Source organism: Armigeres subalbatus, chromosome 1 (assembly GCF_024139115.2).
Source record: "Armigeres subalbatus isolate Guangzhou_Male chromosome 1, GZ_Asu_2, whole genome shotgun sequence".
Lineage (NCBI taxonomy): Eukaryota > Metazoa > Arthropoda > Insecta > Diptera > Culicidae > Armigeres > Armigeres subalbatus.
The window spans coordinates 38,732,474-38,753,151 of record NC_085139.1 but is presented as its reverse complement, the minus strand read 5'-3'; the positions used below and the strand labels follow the sequence as shown (position 1 = coordinate 38,753,151).

General features: G+C 41.4%; 1 protein-coding gene and 1 long non-coding RNA gene across 7 annotated transcripts in view; one reads left to right on the top strand and one right to left on the bottom strand.

The window, feature by feature from the left end:
- Nucleotides 1–20,678, bottom strand: part of LOC134224461 (peripheral plasma membrane protein CASK) — a 456,884-nt gene that overhangs the window by 320,657 nt on the left and 115,549 nt on the right. The gene's annotated exons all lie outside the window — the stretch shown is intronic.
- On the top strand, nt 16,369–16,787 carry LOC134208301 (uncharacterized). The gene is made up of 2 exons (XR_009978601.1): nt 16,369–16,558; nt 16,618–16,787. It is a non-coding gene; the product is annotated as an uncharacterized LOC134208301 (long non-coding RNA).

The window sequence follows — 20,678 nt, the reverse complement described above, 5'->3', positions numbered from 1 at the left end:
GGCTGTACAAATAGATAAAAAAAACCCAGCCAGCGAATGTTCAGCTGGATGAGATTCAGTAAGATGAGAAGAAAGGAATACGCTTCTTGGGGGGGCGTGTGGGAAGGCGAAATGAGCACGAAATTTGCACAAGTACGTCGGTACTATTCAGCAGGTCTCGTGAATGAGCAACGTCATGGAAGCGGCAGGTGGAACTTTTAGGCTAACGGAATCTATAAGATTGCTTCCAAGGCATTGATTCCAATTATCTTTGATGATTTACAGTTTACGTCTATTTTTCGATATACGTTTTCTGTATTCATTGGGCTTCGGCTTTTGCATGAGTTCTTTTGATATCACATATAAATCTTTAAGGTATGCCTTTTTGAGAAGGCGTAGTACTTTTAATCTAGAAATGGTCCAGTGGAACCTTAGCATTTGCGATTTATTCCATCCTTTATTAAAAACTGCTATTCTTCTTATAGAATAACTATGTTCTACAATTGACTCCATTGAAACCGTTTTCAACATTTTGCACAACACGTTCAGTCACTATTTATACGAATTCTCGATAACCCAGCATCGATAGTATTATTGCTCTCGATAGTATTATTGCTAATGGGTCGACGATTTATGTGGAGCAATGCATTCAGTCGCCTGACAATCTGACGTCCAGCAACTGGTGGTGCCTCGTCGGGATCTTCTAGGATCTTTTTAGTCTCCGGCAGTGTATTCATCCTACGCAATCCGAAAGTTTTCCGGCGAAAACCGTTATCCGAATGGGGAATGATTGTGTGGCCAAAAACCACTAGGCCGAAAAAATCATTAGGCTAAAACTTAACAGACAGAAAGTTATTTGACTGATAATGTCAGCTTAGCTTAACGTGATCGACTGTACACTTCGTACCTAGTTGCAAGTCGTGATTGGCCGAGAAACAACAAATAAGCACAGTTCAAATTGAATAGCCTCCTTGGGTTAAGATACTATTCTTACTGTATATGCTTTGGGGTTACAATAATTCAAAACCAATAACGATACCGACCACGCCCTCGGAGCTAATTAAGGATTACCCGAGCAGGACAAATTAACTCAATAATACCTCATTCTGTTATTGATACCATACTCTGTTATGAACATGCACAAGAGAAAAAAAAACAAATAAAAATGAATGTACAAAATACTTTAGGCATAACATGCTTAGATATTTCAATACCAAACGAATAATAGTAATGGTATTGAAATACTTAAGCATGTTATGCCTAAAGTATTTTGCATATTACGGAGAAAAAGAAAAATTTGGATGGCTCCGCGGAAATAACGCGCAATGAGCAATCCCCGCAAGGAAGAAGTGTAACAAAGAATGCGTTGATTACAATTCTTGTTTTGAAAATCCGTGTTTGACAAGTTGATTGTTCTGCAGTTGAACATTGTTGAATTATTGTTCCTAGGAAGTTTGGCGTGAAGTTCGGAAAGCTTTGCGTTTACCCAATCCGACTAAGCGAACAATGGGAGAATTGGAGCTTGTAATCCAGCATAAGGGTTACCGATGTACAGCAATTAGCAAATATCAAATTGATTTTTTTTTTTCATTTTAGAGTGATTATAACCTGAGATATCATAACAGCATTATTCTACCAAATAACCTCTTTTATCTCTCTACCTATCTAAAAAAGCCCCAAAAACACAGTGAAGAGGCAGTGTAATTATTTCATAATATTTATTTCCCTCCTGTCGTTCCATAAGCTTGTAATTCTTATTCCTAGGGCGATATGACATGCCTACCGAATAGAGTAAAGATAGCATCGTGTTAGCCTCATTATAAACAAATGCAAAAATTGTAATTTGCTTAAAAATCGCAGGGTTTATAACTGTGGAAGAGCTTAATGAACACTAAGCTGCGAGGCGGCAATGTCTTAGTAGGGACAGAGGATTTGAACTACTTTCGATAGTAGAAGCGATTGTGTTAATGTTTAGCATTTTCTAAATTATTCGCTTTCGGTCAACTTCGTGCAGTTATTTCACTGAATGACACATTGAAAGCTGCATAGCTGTCTATGATCATTTACTAGGAAAATATCCGCTCAATGCGGTTTGAATTTTCCACTAATCCAAATTTTTCTTGCAACGCGTAATATTAATTTTCGGTATTAGTTTTTGGTATTTTTTTTATCGAGGTCGTCGCTCCTGCTCGGGTAGGAAAGGAAAATTAGTTCGACACTCATTGCTACAAGAGACTCAGGAGTCCCCAGCATCTCCGTGAGTGCCACGAGAAAGGGATGGTTGATAAGATGAGAGAAGGTAATCTTTAGAAAGTCGCCTTAGTAGGCGATTAATAATTGTTTTGTGGGAAGTTATGTCAAAGTTATTTAGGGCTAGGCACAAAACAGAACTAAACACGCAGATCCGCGTCGGGATTGAAAATGTCAGTTGGCTTTAATGAACATAACATTTCGAATGGCCTTGCGTCACTTACCATGGCGTGATCCAGTTAATCTTCCTCCATACCCTGCTCGAAGCAAGCAAGCGACATTCGTGGCTAGACTACTGTGCGGAGAAATCGACTCTCTTCGGTTACTCGGGCTACTGGATATTCTTGCCATTGAAAGACCTCTTCGGTAACGATCAATGCTGCAGGATCGATGTCATCGTACGTTTGGACACAACGAACCAGTCTCTGCAATGATCAGGACATTTACAATGGTTGAGGAGCTTTTTGACTTTTGCGAAGCACCCGAACGTTTTGAAAATAAGGTGAAGAGGTCACTACTACTGGAACCGTCAGTTTTAGCTTCATTCATTAGGACTAAGTTTTCAGGTGAATCACAATTTTTTTTTAAAGGATGTTTAATTTTGATACACATAGTTAAGTTTGTTATTTTAAGGTGTTTTTATGAGATATTGCGAAAAAAGATTCGGCTGTCGGTGGATAGAGTTGGGTAGAGAGAAAAGGGTATGAAATGTTGCCAAAGCAGATTCGATGGATACGGGGAATTGACTGATATCCCATCGTTTATAGCTGGTTAAGGAACAACTTCTCGCAAGAGCAGCTGTTGTATAATTGGTAATACGTCCATGTACTTAATAGAATAGTGTGGGTTCAAGTCCCACCGGCAGCCGAACCTTTTTTCGCAATATGTCATAAAAACACCTTAAAATGGTAAACTCAACTATGTGTATCAAAATTAATCTTCTTTTCCAAAAAAAGGAGAAATCTGACTTCCCTCACAAGTCATCAACCAAGAAAATTATAATTAAATAATTAAATGACATTTTCGGCCAAATCGCTTGTTTGGTCAATCGACATTTTCGACCGTATGACTCGTTCGGTCCAATGGCGTTTTCGGCTTAATGGCCCTTTCCCAAACGACCATTTCGGCCAATCGGTGTTATCGTCCTAATGAGCTATTCGGCCAAAGGTCTTTTTTGTCCAAATTACTCATTCAACAGTATGTCCCTTTTCGCTAAATGACGCATTCGGCCGTTTAGGCCAAATGGAATTCGGCTAGATGACATACGCACTTACGTAATATTCGGCCAAGTGGCATTCGACAAAATAGCTTTTTGTTGAGTAACTTTCGTCCAAACGAACCTTTTCTTTCCATATACATGTTCCTTTTGGTCGTTACGCCATATTGTCGCTGCATTTTAGATAAAATGTGCGTAACTACCCTGTTGGGCAAGGTAAATGCAGAAGGTGCATACCATTGGTTCGCGTACCTGAAGTGATGAAATAGACCCCATTTCGCGGTCCTTAGTCTCTTACTCAGTAACTCCTAACCATACCTCTCCGTGGTGCCGGCCTACCCGGCCAAGCAAACAAGGGAAGATCGGATAACCAATCCCGGGGAACCTATGGTCGAATACTGGCAGGGAAGGGAGTTTGCTTTTCTCAGTAGGTGCAAATCAGATCGAGCTCCCGCTTTTCATGTGCTGCATCGTGTCAGGATCAACAGATGTAGGTAGCGCAAATCTGTTAAGGTAGCCTACCGAAATTCCAACAGCTACAAAGAAAGGCGATAGTAGAGCAAACAGATGAATTCAACGGCAACAGACCCGGCAGAGAACAGAAGTCAGACAACGATTTCAAAGTGGGGTCTTCAAACGTGAGAACTTTGAATGAACCCGCACGTGTTGGGAAATACGATTGTCCAAATCCGGAGAACATGGAATCCCATCAAAAACACCAAATTTACTATAGCGGTGGCGACAGAGCAGAACATGGAGTTGGCTTTATGGTTATTGGGAAGCAGATGGAGCGAGTTATCCCGAGGAAGTCAATGAGAATGAGGAACAAAGTCTACAACTACAGTCTGAACAGCATCTGTATCCTAACGGAAGATAAGCTTGATAACATGAGAGATGCGACCTATGAGAGCCTTGATAAGGCTTACGGTTAGTGCCCTACACATGAGGTAAAGATTGTCATCGGAGATGCAAACGCGTAGATCGGGATTGAGAGATTATTTCGCCCTGTAATTGGTACGCTGAATGAGGTTAAGAAGGCCCTAAATGAGTCGAAAAACAGTAAGAAGGTCGAGGTCCCGATCGAGCTTCTCAAGCTTTGAAGTAAGCGCCTGCAGAAATCGATCCAACACATTTTTCAAAACAAAAACATGGGAGGATGGTGGATTGCCCGATTTGCCCGATTTACAAGAAAGGGTAAGACTAGAATGCGCCGATTGTAGTGGGATCAGCTTTCTGAACTCGTCGTACAAAATCGCGGAGTCCTTCGTCGGCGAATACCAGGCAGGTTTACAGGAGGGCTGATCAATGACGACGGTATTTTTCGGTTCTTTCAGTCCTAATGACATGCTATAACGGGTTTTGCGCCTGCTATCCGACGTTTCGGTGTCTTCCCTCTACGCTGCTTTCGCACCTACGCTTTCGATAAAAGCTGTGGCAATATTTTATCGCCCACGCACTACTAGTAGGCGTTATGAACTCTCAACATTGCACTCAAAGGCACGATTAGGAGATCTGGCGTACAGAGGAACGACACTATCATCACACGGTCGCATAGGTAGTAGAGGACGACATCGATCGCAGGGTAGTGGTGTAGGCTTTTGTCCTACTGACGTGGAGATGATGAGAATGGGCCTCACCTTCAACTCCCCATAAAAAATTGACCCGACTAAATCGGGTGCGAATCGACCGATTGTTGCACCGTCGCTTATGGGAATTTAACACAGGCATTGGCCGATCAACCACTATATTTAGTCGGTAGTCCCGATTTTTACCGATCAAATCGGTTGATTCGTCATTCGTTTAAATTGGTGTGCACGGAATTCCACTATTAAACAAGCTATTTCGTCGGAATGATATTAAATAGGGTGATTAATTGACTCACGCCTGTGTTAAAATCTCATAAGCGTAGGTTGCACAATCGGCCGATTGTACCCGACGAAATCGGTCGATTCCAGCTATCAAATGTTCTACGGGGCTCTACCAAGACAGATTACATGGCTGCGGGTAGAGATAGATGTTTATTTAATGGTGGATGCTGAGGTAGTGCATTATTATAATTAATATGAAGTTTTTTCTCTTTTTAGTTACTTTATTAACCCTTTCTTTCCCACGGTAGCTGCAGAGTTACTTTAAATTGTGCACCTTCCAACTTTCGTTGAATTGTTTCAATAATAAAAAGTAGTGTTGGGCATATGTTTATGGTTTCATTAGACAGCTTATATGATCAATTTTGTGCAAAAATAGTAAAACATTTAAAAACAGTCAAATACCTATTGATATACAATAGAATCTTTTTTTTTGTATTCTACCAATTTCAGCTATGCCAAATAACTATTTTTCTATCAATTTTCTCAAAGGTAATTCCTTCCTATTGGAACTTTTGAAAAAAGTCGTGGAAAAGAAATGGTTAAAGTGATTTTTCTACAAAATTTTAGAATTTAAAAAAGAGAAAAAGAAAGGAACATCGTCTTCGACCAGAGGTCGTACAGACTGAATACTTAACACCTAGACAACGGACAGGACACATAACCGCACGGCCACGAAGCCCACATCACTAGGAATGTGTATAAAGTTGTTGTAGAAATTGTTTACCTTGGAACGCTTATGACATGTAACAATGACGTTTTACCGAGAAGTGAGAAGATGTACTCCTGCTGGTAATAGGTTCTTCTGTGGATTACGTAACCAGCTTAGATCTCGCAACATACATACGAAAACGGAATGCGCTCTGTCGAAATTCTGATTCTACCAGCGATCCTTTTCGGACTTGACACGTGGAAATTAAAAGAAGTTTTTTGAACAAAAATGGGCTGCGTGGTTGGCAATGTGCAGCCATGTACCCAGCTGAATGGATACGACTTTTATGTACTGTAAAGGCCACTCCGGTTTTAGTTCGAATAAATAACACTAGGTAGACACCTTTACGTGGTGTGTTACGGGGTAAGATCTACCACGGATACATTGCCAGCTACAGGCAAATCCTGACCTAACGAATACCCCAAGCAACACACTCGTCATAAATGAGTTACTGTAACTCATATAGAACAAAATTTAGTCATATTGGAGTTGCTGCAACCAAAACAAGCTAAAGTATGCTACTAGGGACCTTCCTATTTATCCAACTCCGTGCTACTTATGAGGGTGTCGCTAAGTCGGTGGCCTCTCGTTAAGCAAGTACCACATCAACACCTGTGGTGGAAATCTGTGAAAATTACTCACAAAACGAGAAGTAGGCAATGAAAAATACTCGCAAACATTTGTTTTGCCTTTTTCTTGTCTACCTACTACTCGGAGAAAAAATGCTAAAAACGAACCCCGAAAAATGTTCGTGAAGCTTCGCGAGTCATTGGGGTTAATTTGCAAAAAGTCATAAAACAACCTTGGAACTTGTTTCTCACGGATGTTCGAGCAAGAACAGAATTGTTTATTGTGATTGTGTTTATGTCAAGTCAAATTGTATTCAAAGTAACCACAAATACTCGCAACCGTGATTTTGGCTCCCGAACAAAATACTGCCCTGCTTTTTGTCTTTGCTCTGCCCGTACTCGCGAACAAAGCAAACGCCAAAAAAGCAGGCAGTAGGTTTGCGCGAGTGTGCCAATTATGGTAGGCCCAATTACACTCTACACGTGAAGCGAGTATTTCCACTACTGATCAACACTTCCTTCCTTTCCCTAGTTAAAGATGGGCGTGACCAGGAGGAGTAATCCTCATGCTTTTGTTATTTTTGCCTAAGACTGGAATCTTCTTGATTTCTGGTAGCATTCTAGACAAGGATCTCAAAAGTAAAACATAAGTATCACTAGTGTTCAATCTACTAATTACACCGTAACTATGCTAATATTAGTGAATAAATAAAATGAATATCGTCGTTTTTTACGCGGATTTTAGAATTTACGCGGTTTTCGGAAATCACACGGTTTTTTACGCGTTTTTTTTTCGAAAAAGTTTTTACGCTGTTTTTGCCTTTCTCGTACAACAAAGTTGTGCCGAAAGGGTATAGGATTACTCAAAAAAAATAACTTTTGATAGATGTTTTTTTGATAGTGTTTTATTCCAATCGACTTAGTTCGATGAGCTGAAGTGATGTCTGTATGTGTACACAATTTTTGGACACACTTTTTGGAACTTAACATTATCCGATTTACTTGCAACAAGTTGCATTCGACGCGGAATGTGGTCCCATTGTTTGCTATTAAAAATTAGCCTGATCAAACATTGCATTTCGGAATTGTTGAAAAATCAATATTTTTCCCACCTTAGAAAAAAAAATTCAGAATCGAAATTTTTTTCCAAGAGTAGTGGCAATGCATAACTATAAATTAATGCAAAACATGAAAAATTATAGAAAAAATGAGATCTAGACCCTGTTCTGAAGTTCCCCGGTATCCAAAAGTGGGATGACTCAAACACGGTAATTTTCGAACCAATTAATCAAAAAATCACAAAATTTGCGCATTATACATGTATTCGAGTATCATTCATTCCCTGCACCTATCCTTCTTTCGTTCCTAACGTCTAGCATGGCCTACCTCTTATAACCGAATGTTTTCATGCTAAAAACTAGAAGGGTACTCACACACCCGCAACCCTCATCACACTCACTCCGCTCCCGCTCCACATACGCACTGCTCGCGACTCGCAAAGGCGTTCTTCGGTTCTCGAGGCCAATCAGCCTTGGTACATGTGGCCGAGACTTGCCGCGCCTTATTGTCGATGCACCCGATTCCGCTAGTTGATGTTTGGTGTCCTCACGAGGACAATGGTACCCGCGATGACACCCGGCGTCGTGGCTTTGCTTTGCAGCATCCGCTAGAAGAAAACACCAGACAAGAAAAAAAAAACCTTCGGAAGGAGTTTTCCCTGGAGCCCTGGACTTCTTTTTTGTCTAATGATCTGCGTTGTTTGTCTGGGCGGTTAGAGCGTGCCAGTCCCGTCCAGGTGTTTCAATTGGCAATTGCCCTTTCTTCGGACACACGTAGGCCAATCTCTCAGTGGTGGTACGGTCACCCTTCGCCCAATCTAACATCTAATCCATCGCGTGAGGCAATCCTTTGATTTTTCGAAGGTTCGGACCCGCTTGTTCCGATGATTTTTCCGTTCCCGTCGGACTAGCTGCCCGCTTTTATCGGCAATTTGTCTGCAGCCGAGTGTCGGATGGTAGGCTCACCCACCTTTTGTGTCGTCCGCGTGTAACCTTCAGGGATTGTGGCCGTGTGAAGGAATTCCTAGTGTCCTCGTTTCTACGTGCAAACTGTTCTACTGTGGGGGCCAGTTACTTTGCAAATCGCCCCACTCAAACGACATCAGAACACACTACAATTTACGGTTATTGGGTTTTCACTTGCGAGATGCCGGCGCTTTAGCCGGCTACGACGCGACGTCCCGAACTTTCTGTCGCTTGTGTGTCGACCGGATGGAGGAACTACCATTCCCCTGGGGGTCGACGAGTTTGCGTTCCGTGCAGTGGCGAGGGGCGTACGGATTTTTGAGCGCATCTAGAGATTATTATCTGTATATTGCCTGATTTTCTCAAAATTGCACGCGGCGAACCCTTCATGAAAGGTACCGCCGCGCTTTCTGCACCCCGTTTACTTGATTCTTATGGGTGAATAGCATTGCGGTGTATCGTTTGGCGCGGCCGTACCTTTCGACAGTCATTCGCCGCGTGAAGTTTTGTGCAAGTACCCATTTGGGAACATTACAAACGCCGCGCAGTGTATCATATCCAGAAAATCTGACAATAATAGTCGTGCTTAGGGCGACTACAGTGCAGTGGTTGGTACTCAATGCGCAAATATACCAAAACATATTAAACATTACAACCCTTAAAGTCGTTTTTTGACCTATTTATTATGATTTTGTTTAATACATTTTATGATGCACGAGAAAGGCATCATCGCCGCTAGGTGGACTATTCATTTCTTTTTAAAGAAAAGATCGATTTTTTTAAAGATCGAGAAACTCGAGAAAAACAAAAAAAAATCCATTTTTGATGAAGTCGTTTACTAATTGGTTTATTGAATTTGCGCGTTTTTTTATACGCGTTTTTACGCGGTACGTATCCTCGCGTAAAAACTGACTCCTCAGTGTATGTAAAGAAAAACCTGGCACATTTGAAGCCAAAAAAATCATCCATGCATCGGTCATATTTGTTACGCTTAGCTAAGCTTAGACTGACTGTACATATCAATGGTTGCTACTCCGTGATTGATCAGGGGTCGTACACATATTACGTAAGCATTTTTTCTGGGTTTTTCAACCCCCCCCCCTCCCCCCATGTAAGATTTTTTTCATACAAATGATTTTTTATTTATATGGTGCGTAATAAAATGACGGAACCCCCCTCCCCCCATAAGTGCTTACGTAATATGTGTACGGCCCCTCAGAGCTTGTGCGAATTACATTTCGACATTCATCGGTCGTATTTGTTACGGATTAGAAACCAAAAATCGAAAGACAAAAGGTCGCAGGGACTAAAGGCCGAAAGGACAAAACGTCGTGACGACAACTTAGCAGCTACTGAGTGAGTCAAAGACTCCCTAATCGGACGCATAGTCAAAGCACTCACATTCTATTTCTCAAATCAACACTTCCACATGCGTGTAGGTAGTACACGTTCACATTAGTTCAATGCGTATTACATTTTGAGTATAATCGGTTATCTAATCAAGTCCTTATAAAATTCTTTGTCCGTTATGAAATGTTCTTGTTTCAGTATTTATATTAAAATGAATTTGGGATTATCTCAAATTTACTCCGAACTCTGCCACATTTTGCAAAGATTGATCAAACAAAATAAAAATGATAAATATAAAAGAATAAAATCAGTTGAATCATTTGTTCTGCTTTGAAAACTGGGCCTGGTAAAATGTAAAGCAACTCATTAGCGTTAAAAATAACGTGACCGTTAACGGACACTAACGAAAAAATCCGTAACCGTTAAATTTAACTTCAATAAATCAATTTAACGGCGTTATTCGTTAATGAGCGTCAACAACCCCAATTTATCTTTTCTTTTCCCAATTTCTTCTTCTTTCTCTATCATATTTTTTCCTTCTTCCATATTCTTTTCTTTTTCTTCCATTTTCCATTTTCCATCTTCCTACGTTAGTTTTTCTTCTTCCATCTTTCTTATTTCTCCTTCCTTTTTTTCTTTTTCCTTCTTTCTTTTTTCTTCTTCCATTTTCTTTTCTTCTTCTTCCTTCTCTTTTCTCATTTTTCCTTCTCTTTTCTCCTTCATCCTTCTCTTTTCTCCCTTCTTCTTAGTTTTGCTTTCCCTTCTTCCTTTTTCCATCTTTTTGCTTCTTTTCTTCTTTTTTCTTCCTTCTTGTATCTTACATCATTCTCTTTCCTTTCTCCTTTTTGCTTCTTTCTTCGTCCTTCTTCTTTATACCTTCTTGTTTCTTCCTTCAATATTTCTTCTTCATTCCTTTTTTCGTCTTCTTTCTTTCTTCTTCCTCGTCTCCTTCTTCTACTTCCTTCTCCCATCTGCTTTCTTTCCTCTTCCTTCTTTCTTCTTTTTCTTTCTTCCTTCTTGAACCTTCCTCCTTAGTTCTCCCTTCTCCCTTCTCCCTTATATCTTATTCTTCTTTGCTTCTTTCTTTGCCCTTATTTCTTACCTTTTGTTGCATTCGACCTTTTGTCCCATTCGATCCTTTGTCCCATGCGAACTTTTGTCTCTTTCAACATTTTATCCCCTTCGACCTACATATTGTCCCTTTTGACCTTTTGTCCTTTCGACTTTGTGTCCCTTTCGACGTTTTATCTTTTCGACCATTTGTCCTTTCGACCTTGTGTCCCTTTCGACATTTTATCCTTTCGACCATTTGTACTTTCGATCTTTTGTCTTTCGACATTTTGTCCTTTCTACCTCTTGTCTTTCGACCTTTTCTTATAAATTTATTTGTTACGGTCATACTTACTTACTTATGGATCCTGTACACCTCCGGTGGTGCAAAGGGCCGTCTTGAAAGATCTCCATCCTGAGCGATGCCCGGCTATCGCTTTAACCTGTTGCCAGGTTAGATTTCGGTCGACTTCTTTTATTTCTTTATTGAGACTTCGCCGCCATGAGCCTCTGGGTTTGCCTCTGCTGCGATGTCCCGCTGGGTTCCAGTCTAATGCTTGCTTACAGATTTCGTTTCCGCCCCTACGTAGAGTGTGGCCGACCCAGCCCCACTTCCGATCCCGAATTTCTGTTGTTATCGGCCTCTGGTGACAACGACCATGGAGCTCGTTGTTTGAGATCCAGTTGTGAGGCCACCAGGCCCGAATTATATACCGCAGGCATCTGTTAATGAACACCTGCAGCCGTTGAGTGTTCTCCACTGATACACACCATGTTTCGCTAGCGTATAACAGCACAGATTTCACGTTAGAGTTGAAAATTCGTATTTTGGTGCGTTCACTTATCTGCCTGTTTTTCCAGATATTTTTAAACTCGCAAAGGCAGCCCTTGCTTTCTTGATCCGTGCGCCTATGTCGATCTTGGTACCGCCGTCTGACGCCATTTGGCTACCAAGATATTGGAAGCTTTCAACATTCTCCACTGGTTGCCCGGCTACTGTGAAACTGGAAGGAGTCACCGTGTTTACATCCAACGATTTGGTTTTGTTGACGTTGATGACTAAACCTGCCGAGGAGGAGCGATCGGCAAGGTCGTTGAGCTTACTCTGCATATCAGAGCGCCGTTGCGCGAGGAGTGCAACGTCATCCGCCAATTCGAAGTCGTTTAGGTGCTCCATGGTTATAGGCTGCCATAACAGCCCGCGGTTTGGTTCACGGTCAATCGCATCTACCAGAATCTCATCGATTACGATGAGGAACAGTAACGGTGATAGAATACATCCTTGCCTCACACCAGCTACGACCCGGATAGGGTCGGACAGGACCCCATTGTGCAGCACTCTACACGAAAAGGCCTCGTACTGTGCTTCGATGAGGCCGATGATTTTCTCAGGAACCCCTTGCGTCTCAGGGCGCCCCACATATTCTCGTGATTGAGACGGTCGAAAGCTTTTTCGTAGTCAATGAATACCAAGTAAAGGGACTCTTGGAATTCGTTAACCTGCTCCAAAATGATGCGGAGCGTGACAATATGGTCCACACAGGATCTTCCGGCACGGAATCCGGCTTGCTGCCGCCGGAGAGTCGCATCGATCTTCTCCTGAATCCGGGCTAGGATAATTTTGCACAGAACTTTGAGAACGGTACACAGCAACATAATGTCTCGCCAGTTATCGCATACAGTCAGGTCACCCTTTTTGGGCACCTTCACTAGGATACCTTGCATCCAGTCGACCGGGAAAGTTGCGGTGTCCCAGATATTACGAAATAAACGATGCAGTAGTTGAGCGGATGTCATGGGGTCAGCTTTGAGCATCTCGGCTGATATGCGGTCGACCCCTGGGGCTTTATTCGATTTCATGCTTTGGATGGCTGTTTGAATCTCTAGCAGTGATGGAGCTTCGGTATTGACACGTGTTATACGTCGGATCCTAGGCAGATCATGCCGAGGTGGTGATGGCCTGGCTGGCACTTGAAAAAGTTGTTCGAAGTGCTCGAACCAGCGTTTCAGTTGGTCAGTTGGGTCGGTCAATAACTGATCATTCGCGTCTTTCACAGGCATCGTTGCATTCATCTTTGCCCCGCTTAAGCGTCGTGAGATATCGTAGAGGAGGCGAATGTCCCCGGTTGCGGCGACTCTCTCTCCTTCGTCGGCCAGAGAGTCTGCCCACGCTCGCTTGTCCCGTCGACATGAGCGTTTTACTTCCTTCTCAAGAGCCGTGTATCGTTGACGGGCTAAGACTTTGGCTCCTCTGGTTTTCGATCGCTCTATCGCGGCTTTGGCTTCTCTTCGCTCCTCTATCTTCCTCCAGGTCTCATCGGTGATCCATTGTTTTCTCTGGGTGCGTAGTTCGCCCAGATTGTTCTCGCTGGTGGCGATGAAGGCATTCTTGATGGCGGTCCATTGGTCTTCCACGCTGCCACCTTCCGGAATATCTGCAGCACGCGTCTCCAGTTCTTCAAAGAAGGACCGTTTCACCGTGGCATCTTCCAGTCGGCGTGTGTTGAATCGTCGTCCAACTCTTTCCTCCTGCCGACGAATCCGCGCAATGCGCAGGCGTATTTCGCCGATGAGGAGGTGATGATCAGACGCGATATCGGCACTACGTTTATTCCGTACATCAAGAAGGCTCCGTTTCCATTTTCGGCTGATGCAGATGTGGTCGATTTGATTTTCTGTAAAGCCGTCACGGGAGACCCACGTAACCTGTGAACCGGTCGATGAGGGAAGAGCGATCCCCCGATCACCATGTCGTTATTACCACAAAATTCTGCGAACAGCTCTCCGTTTTCGCTCATTTCTCCGAGACCATGGCGTCCCATAATGCGCTCATGGTTCGAGTTGTCGGATCCGATCTTCGCATTGAAGTCGCCCAAACAGATCTTGATATCACCCTTCGGAATTCTATCTACGACGGCATTGAGTTGACTGTAGAAGTTCTCTTTGTCTTGCAGATCGGCAGCATCGGTTGGCGCATAACATTGGATTATAGTAAGGTTTCGGACCCGTGTTCTAAATCTGGCAACGATTATCCTTTCACTTATAGGTTCCCACATCATAAGCGCAGAGTGTGCCTGAGCGCTTAGTAGGAAGCCAACTCCGCGATGCCGGGGAGCGTGTTCACCTCGTAAACCAGAGTATAGCAGAACTTGTCCTGACAGCCTTCTGTGTTCTCCAAAGTTTGGCCAACGGACTTCACTCAGTCCCAGGATCTCAAGCTTCATGCGGCGTGCCTCATTGGCAAATTGTGCCAATTTACCCTGCTGGGCTAGGGTTAAAACGTTCCATGTTCCTATTCGTGTCCGTTGTTTCGCGCTAAGAGTCGTCGCCGTAAAATCAGTCCGTATTCTTTCATTATCGGATTCTCGAACAAATTGATGTTTCGGGAACAGTAGGTTGTTGGCCCAAGGTTCCCTATCCACCGGGATGGGGCTGCCATCTTAGGTATAGCTTCCGGGAATAGCATTTCATACTCAGCCGCTGGATGCCAGAACAGACGCTGTTGGAGCCGCACCTCCTTGGTGGACAGACGCTCGATCAGTCGGGTCAAATTTGTTTAAAGTCCCACCCAACACCAGGACTAGGCTAGTGCGCTTTGAGCGGCACACGGTCGCTTTGATAGGGCCTGCTTGGGGACACATGCAGCTTTTTATAGAAGTTCAACAGAGCCCACTGTCGAACCCCACCACATCCTAGGCAGACCCCACAGTACGCACCCTCTCACTCTAGCTGATGTCAGAAGGACAACAGTGCCCAGGCTGCACTACCAGCTAAGTACGCAACCCTTAGCTGGCGGTCAATTGTCATCGGAAGACCCGTGGAAGCGTGAGTATTGGAACTTGTGAGGACCAGAGCTATGTTAGGCGCCCCTTCCCGGATGTCAACTCACCATTTCGCAGCCCACGTTACGGTCATAAGGCCTTGAAAATTGGACTTCACTCGAGTAGTGTGATGAATTAGAGCGGCAAAAAAAATATCAGGAGGACAATTTAGGTGGACCATGAGCATGTTCAAATCTAAAGTGAATAATACATTCAGAAAACGCGGAAACCTGAAGAGATACACTAGACTCTCATACATGATTCACTTTGTAACAATAAATAATCACTCAATTTTGCTTGTTGGTCAAATGGAAATGACTCAAATTAGTTTGTGCCCTATTATTGAGGGATCAGTATACGCATATGGTTCAAACATATGCGAGATACTCAAGTATGATTGGTGTAATAATATGAGTCCAATCAATATGGCTCAGTTTATTGAAGCGGTTTTATCATTCATCAATAAATGTTTCACTATATCCAATAGATCTCAAGTAAAGGAAATTGTAAGGCATTATGTTCCGCAAGCCGCACTGGATAAGTGAGATTAATTCATACATGGGTTTTACAGAAATAGGAAACCCCACCGCTCTGTAATCAGACGAACAAGTATCGACTTGCATCATGTTTCGGGAAACAACTGCTTTCGATGATTGAAACGTGTTCTGAAACAAAGACCAAGGTATTAGACCATTCCCTTCTCCTCTCCATTGAGCCGACAGAATCCGTCACCCTTTAATGTGAAATTCAAACATGTTAATTTCCAAGCATCGACCGTCAATGTGGAGATTATGATCAGAAGGTAAAACAAAAGGTGGTTCTCGGCTTCGGATGAAGGGCGGGCCTGTTGGGAGCGTATCATTTTCTCTGACTGAACAGACTTTGCTGTTATTTGATACTTTGCACTAGATTTCCTATCTCGGTTGTGTGGCGCATGCAACATGATGGACCCTCTTTCCCAACCGAACAAGAGGATTTTCCTAAGAGCATATCTGATCTGAGATAACAATACCTACGAATTGAATGAAGATAGATTTCTGAACATGGCCGTCGATATGCTCCATTATTTGGGATTCTGTGAGAGTGGTTAATTATTTTGACTTCAACATTTCAAACTTTTCAATCAGCTGTTTTGATTAATCGGTAGCTAGTTTTCTACCTTAAGTAATATTAGTTTAACCATGATATTTGAAATAGCAAAATATGTTCTCTGAAACCATGCCAAAACCTTTTTTTTATTAGGGAATATATTCCACCTACACGGAAACAAATCGGTTACCGATATCATGATTTAAAAATCATGAATTCATGACCCACCTTTTTTCATGAAATCATGATTATGACTCATGATTTCATGATCCAATTCACTAAAACCATGAGTCATAGCAACCGAAACCATGATCGTAATTCATGATTGCAATAAGCGTTACCCGTATAGCCGAATCTCTCAAACCGTGATGATAAGTTTTCGGCGTTTCATTTTCTTTATTGCTTTTTGAAATTGTGAAGTGTGTACTAAAACTTGTTGTGAACTTAAAAATAGTGATAAAACATAGTTCTTTCGCTAATGTAAGTTGCCAAATATAGATTTGAATCGTTGCAACTGTAAGAAGGCATCGGCATTTATGAGAACCTACGCTAAGTCGCGTTAAGTTTTGAGTCGAAATACATACCATCAGAAAATGCAGATGGCTGAGAAATTCTTCGTCGAAAGTAGATTAAGTAATATAATAGACCAGTATTTGTCAGTACGGATAAACAACCTTTCTTCCTTTCATTAGGTAATTGTGCGGCGATCGTGAGATGTGTACAGGAGTTGGATTGTGTGTTGCAAGCGAATAGACAAATGCTTCTGGAAGCGAGATTAACCCTTCTTTGGGCATTGAATTGTGTCAAGAACAGCACATTATTATGATCAAAATAAACACTTTTTGGAGTTTGGAGGTTCCCATTCTCTGTGTCTTTGTTTTTCATGATTGTTGATATCCATTTTCTTCTGGAACTGCAAACAAGAATGTATAAATCACAAATAAGCCGAGCACTCAGTCATGCATAATGTCTTATTTTCATGAATTTGATTCATGATTTTAGATCAACTGACTCATGATTCTAAGAGTAAAGCTCCCAGTTTCATGAGTTCAAATCATGATTTCAGATTTGATGACTCATGATTTCATGAGTCGTTGCTATGATTTGCTATTGGTACTCCAAATCGTAACGCATCAACGCGTTATGCAGAACAGATCATAAAACAAATCATGAAATCATGATTCATAATCATGGTGTATATTCATAACATGAAAAAGCACTAGGATCATGAAATCATGAGTCATATTTATCATTTTCGGGAATGGATTTGTTCCCGTGTACTAGTAGAAGTAGGTGAGGTGTATTGAAACAAATGCTATTTTATTTTGTTTTACCCTTGGAAGGTTAAAACTAATCTAAATAAGGATCTTCTCAAAACAGTAATTTATATGCCAGTTCGTAAGTTTACTTCTAATTTAATTTAAAGCCCACAAACTCCATTTAATTTCCTATCATAACTAACTTTAAATCTACCAATCTCTGCCCCTGGATCACATAATCCTCATTTGATAATATGCTGCCAGTGCCGCCATTAAACGTGGAAGCTATATTTAACCGATTGTAGATTGGGCATGCCGCTCTGGCTGGCATAAACAATACGCCGTTACCAGTTTTGGCTATAAATCATTCAAATTAAATAGGGAAGCTGCACAGTAGTGGTCCAATTTGAAAAGAAAAAGCATTAGAAATAATCTAATTAATGTTAAACATCCATACATTTTTAACAATTACCTTGACATAATTATTGGATATTAAGCTACGACATTAACTGAATTACAAAAATCTTGGATAAAAAAGAAATCTCTAATTTAAACCACTTTGCTTCTCTGGCTACTCCACCATTTTTACCCTTAAAATCTTTTAGACTGTCATTTTCATTCTTCGCCATGCTTTCTTTTCAATAATTTACCTCCCCAACCTGCTTACCCGCCCAGTTTCACCTGATTAAATCATATTAGTCGCACCATTTTATGGGCGTGCCTACCATTTTAACCAAGTCTTCCGAATGAATGATGGGGAGATTGTGATTGTGCCGTTCGGTCTCCCAACCCCATCCCCCTCAATTCGGTGTGAAATCCACTTTGCACGCAGTATCAAAGCGGCGGCTGACTGACACAGAACGTTAGCACGTTTGGTGGAAGCGAAAATTACTTACCGAAGCCCACCATCATCAGAAGGAAATTTTAATGAGTCGCTTGGCATCATTATCGGCTTTCAGCAGAACGCGTTGTCAGATGCGTCTTTTTTACGACTGTTTCGCTGCTTGTGATGCTGATGACGATGTAATACGCACATACTTGAATGTATTGTACATTCTGCCAACCGGTCGCGGTCGGTGATGAAGTATTGAATCAGACTAAATTAATCAACAAGAGAAAACGGGAGTGATTGAAGCCGGTTTTAGTATGCTTTTTGAGGGTGCTTAGTGGAATACTAAATGAAACAGCCAACAATAATGCTTTCCACCTGGAGCTTGTTAAACAGTTATGATGAATTCCATATTGTGCCATTCGCAAATGTGTATTGATTATGAGCTGGAGTAGGACACCGCCAGTATTCGAAACTGCTTAAAGTTTTCGAATTGAGCATTGAACTTATTCAAATTTTGTGTATTGTCTAGGCATCACACGTTACATAATAAGATCAAGATGTTTTGTAGGCTCTAAACATGATGAATTAAATGCAATTGTTTTATAATAATTTAAACATGAGTTGCGTAACATATAGTCAAGTAAGTCATTCAGACTTTCCTGATGGTCATCTTAAAATTATGTACGGAAGCAAATACCTTTGGGTTTGATTTAATATTCTCCATTATTAACGTATTTATTTTTTTCCGCTCTATTTTAGTACGAGTCATATTCACCCCAATTAAATATCACACCCAAGCTACGCACTCATCAATAAGCATACCAATTATTTTTTCCAATTTCCACAATGAAAAGACAAACAATATGCTTGACTGTGCGTGGAAAACAATCACTCACAAAGAATGCCATTATTGTTCGCTCTTGGTCAACGAACGATCGAACAAATTGGTAATTTCATTGACTCTGCATAGGTCGGGCCTCATAACTTCACCGAAAACAAAAAACAACCGAATCGGACACATCTTTGAGCAAACGTATCTACCAGTCATAAAAATATATATTCCCCGCCGCCCCATCCTTCATCGAATCAAAGTTATTTCACTCGGAAATTTCATCATCACGCTGGCATCCTTTCCGAAACGACCTGCACTCGCCAACGAAATCCGCCCCAAAAACCCATTATTATTGGTCACGAAAAAGCCCCCATCCGAAAATGTAAATCCCAATCGGATTCCAATGCAGCACACGCACCACCCCACCCAGTGGAGCAGGATCACTCGCAACACAGCCGCCCGAAATCCAGCTTAAAAAGTATGAAATTAAAATGACTCCGTGACCGACCAACCTGCTGCTGCCGTGTCCGACAATGTCCGCACCTTGCACACAGGATTCACACGTACAGCTGCAGATGAGCGGAGTTATCCAAATTCGAATCAGGTTAATCGGGAGGTTCCCAAACGATTGTATGTTTATTGTTCAGTCGCGATGAGAAAATTGATGATTTTTTTTAAAGATATGTTCCGCCAGTTAAAAAATTGTTGATCAGATTTTCAACGTAAAAGCTAATCGAATATTTCATCCAATAAAAAAATAAGAAATCTTCCATCATTGTCCAGCAAACAATAGGAGTAGGAAATGGTTTGAATATCTGTAATAGTAAGCTTTATAACATTCGCACTAATTTCAAATGCTCTACCCCAGTAACAAAAACTTGAAAGACAAACGCAGGACACGCTGATCTGAGAAAAGTTTTCGAATTTATGGTCAACAGACGGCTCCGAGTTCCTCTAGTCCAATAAATTACTAGACAGCACACAACATGCGCTCTGACACGGGCATGACGCGTAACTAGCGGCTCGCTTGACATCGCAAAAGTCAAAAGAGATTGTACAATCTCAAGGAACCTCGCAGTGGGGGAATTTAAATTATGCCTAATATCTTAGTCGGATTGGACTATTTCTCACTTTGGAAAGTGAAAGGGTATCGAATTATTACGAGATATGTAGTACTACAGAGCTGAATTGAAAGAAAGTATATGCCGAAAACTAGAATTAAGAATTAAAGCATTTGTTGATATAAAATAGAATACACCCGATTCTGTTTTTACACGGATTTTTTTTACACGGCCGTGTAAAAAAATCCCATACAAAATTTTTGCAAAGTTGCTCCATTTTGCATGATTCGTCGAGAAATCATAAAACTTTTTTTACACGGATTTTCAAATTTTGAATTGAAAACTTTTTTTACACGGAACGCATCCCCCGTGTAAAAAAAGAATCGGGTGTATTTACTTATTTTTCGATAAATAAGCTTTAACATGAAAAAACAATGTGATAAAATGATGTGAAAAGGTCTATTTGAAGAATATTTGAAGCTCTTGTTAAAGATTAAGAGTGAAGCTGTATTTATTAGTTGGGTGCGCTGTTCTGGTGGGTCACAATATCCCTCAATTTATTTTCAAAATTTTAAAAGTATGCAAGTGTTCGTAGTTCAGTGTTGAGTGTTTTTGATACTTTTTGAATTTTACGTCGTGAAATGTTTAAACTGAGCAAGTAGTTTCCTCATATTGTAACCAACGGGTAACAATCCATACATGTAAAGTAGACCTCTTCATGTTTTCAAAAACTATCAAAAATTCAACCGGTCAGCCCAGAATCACAATT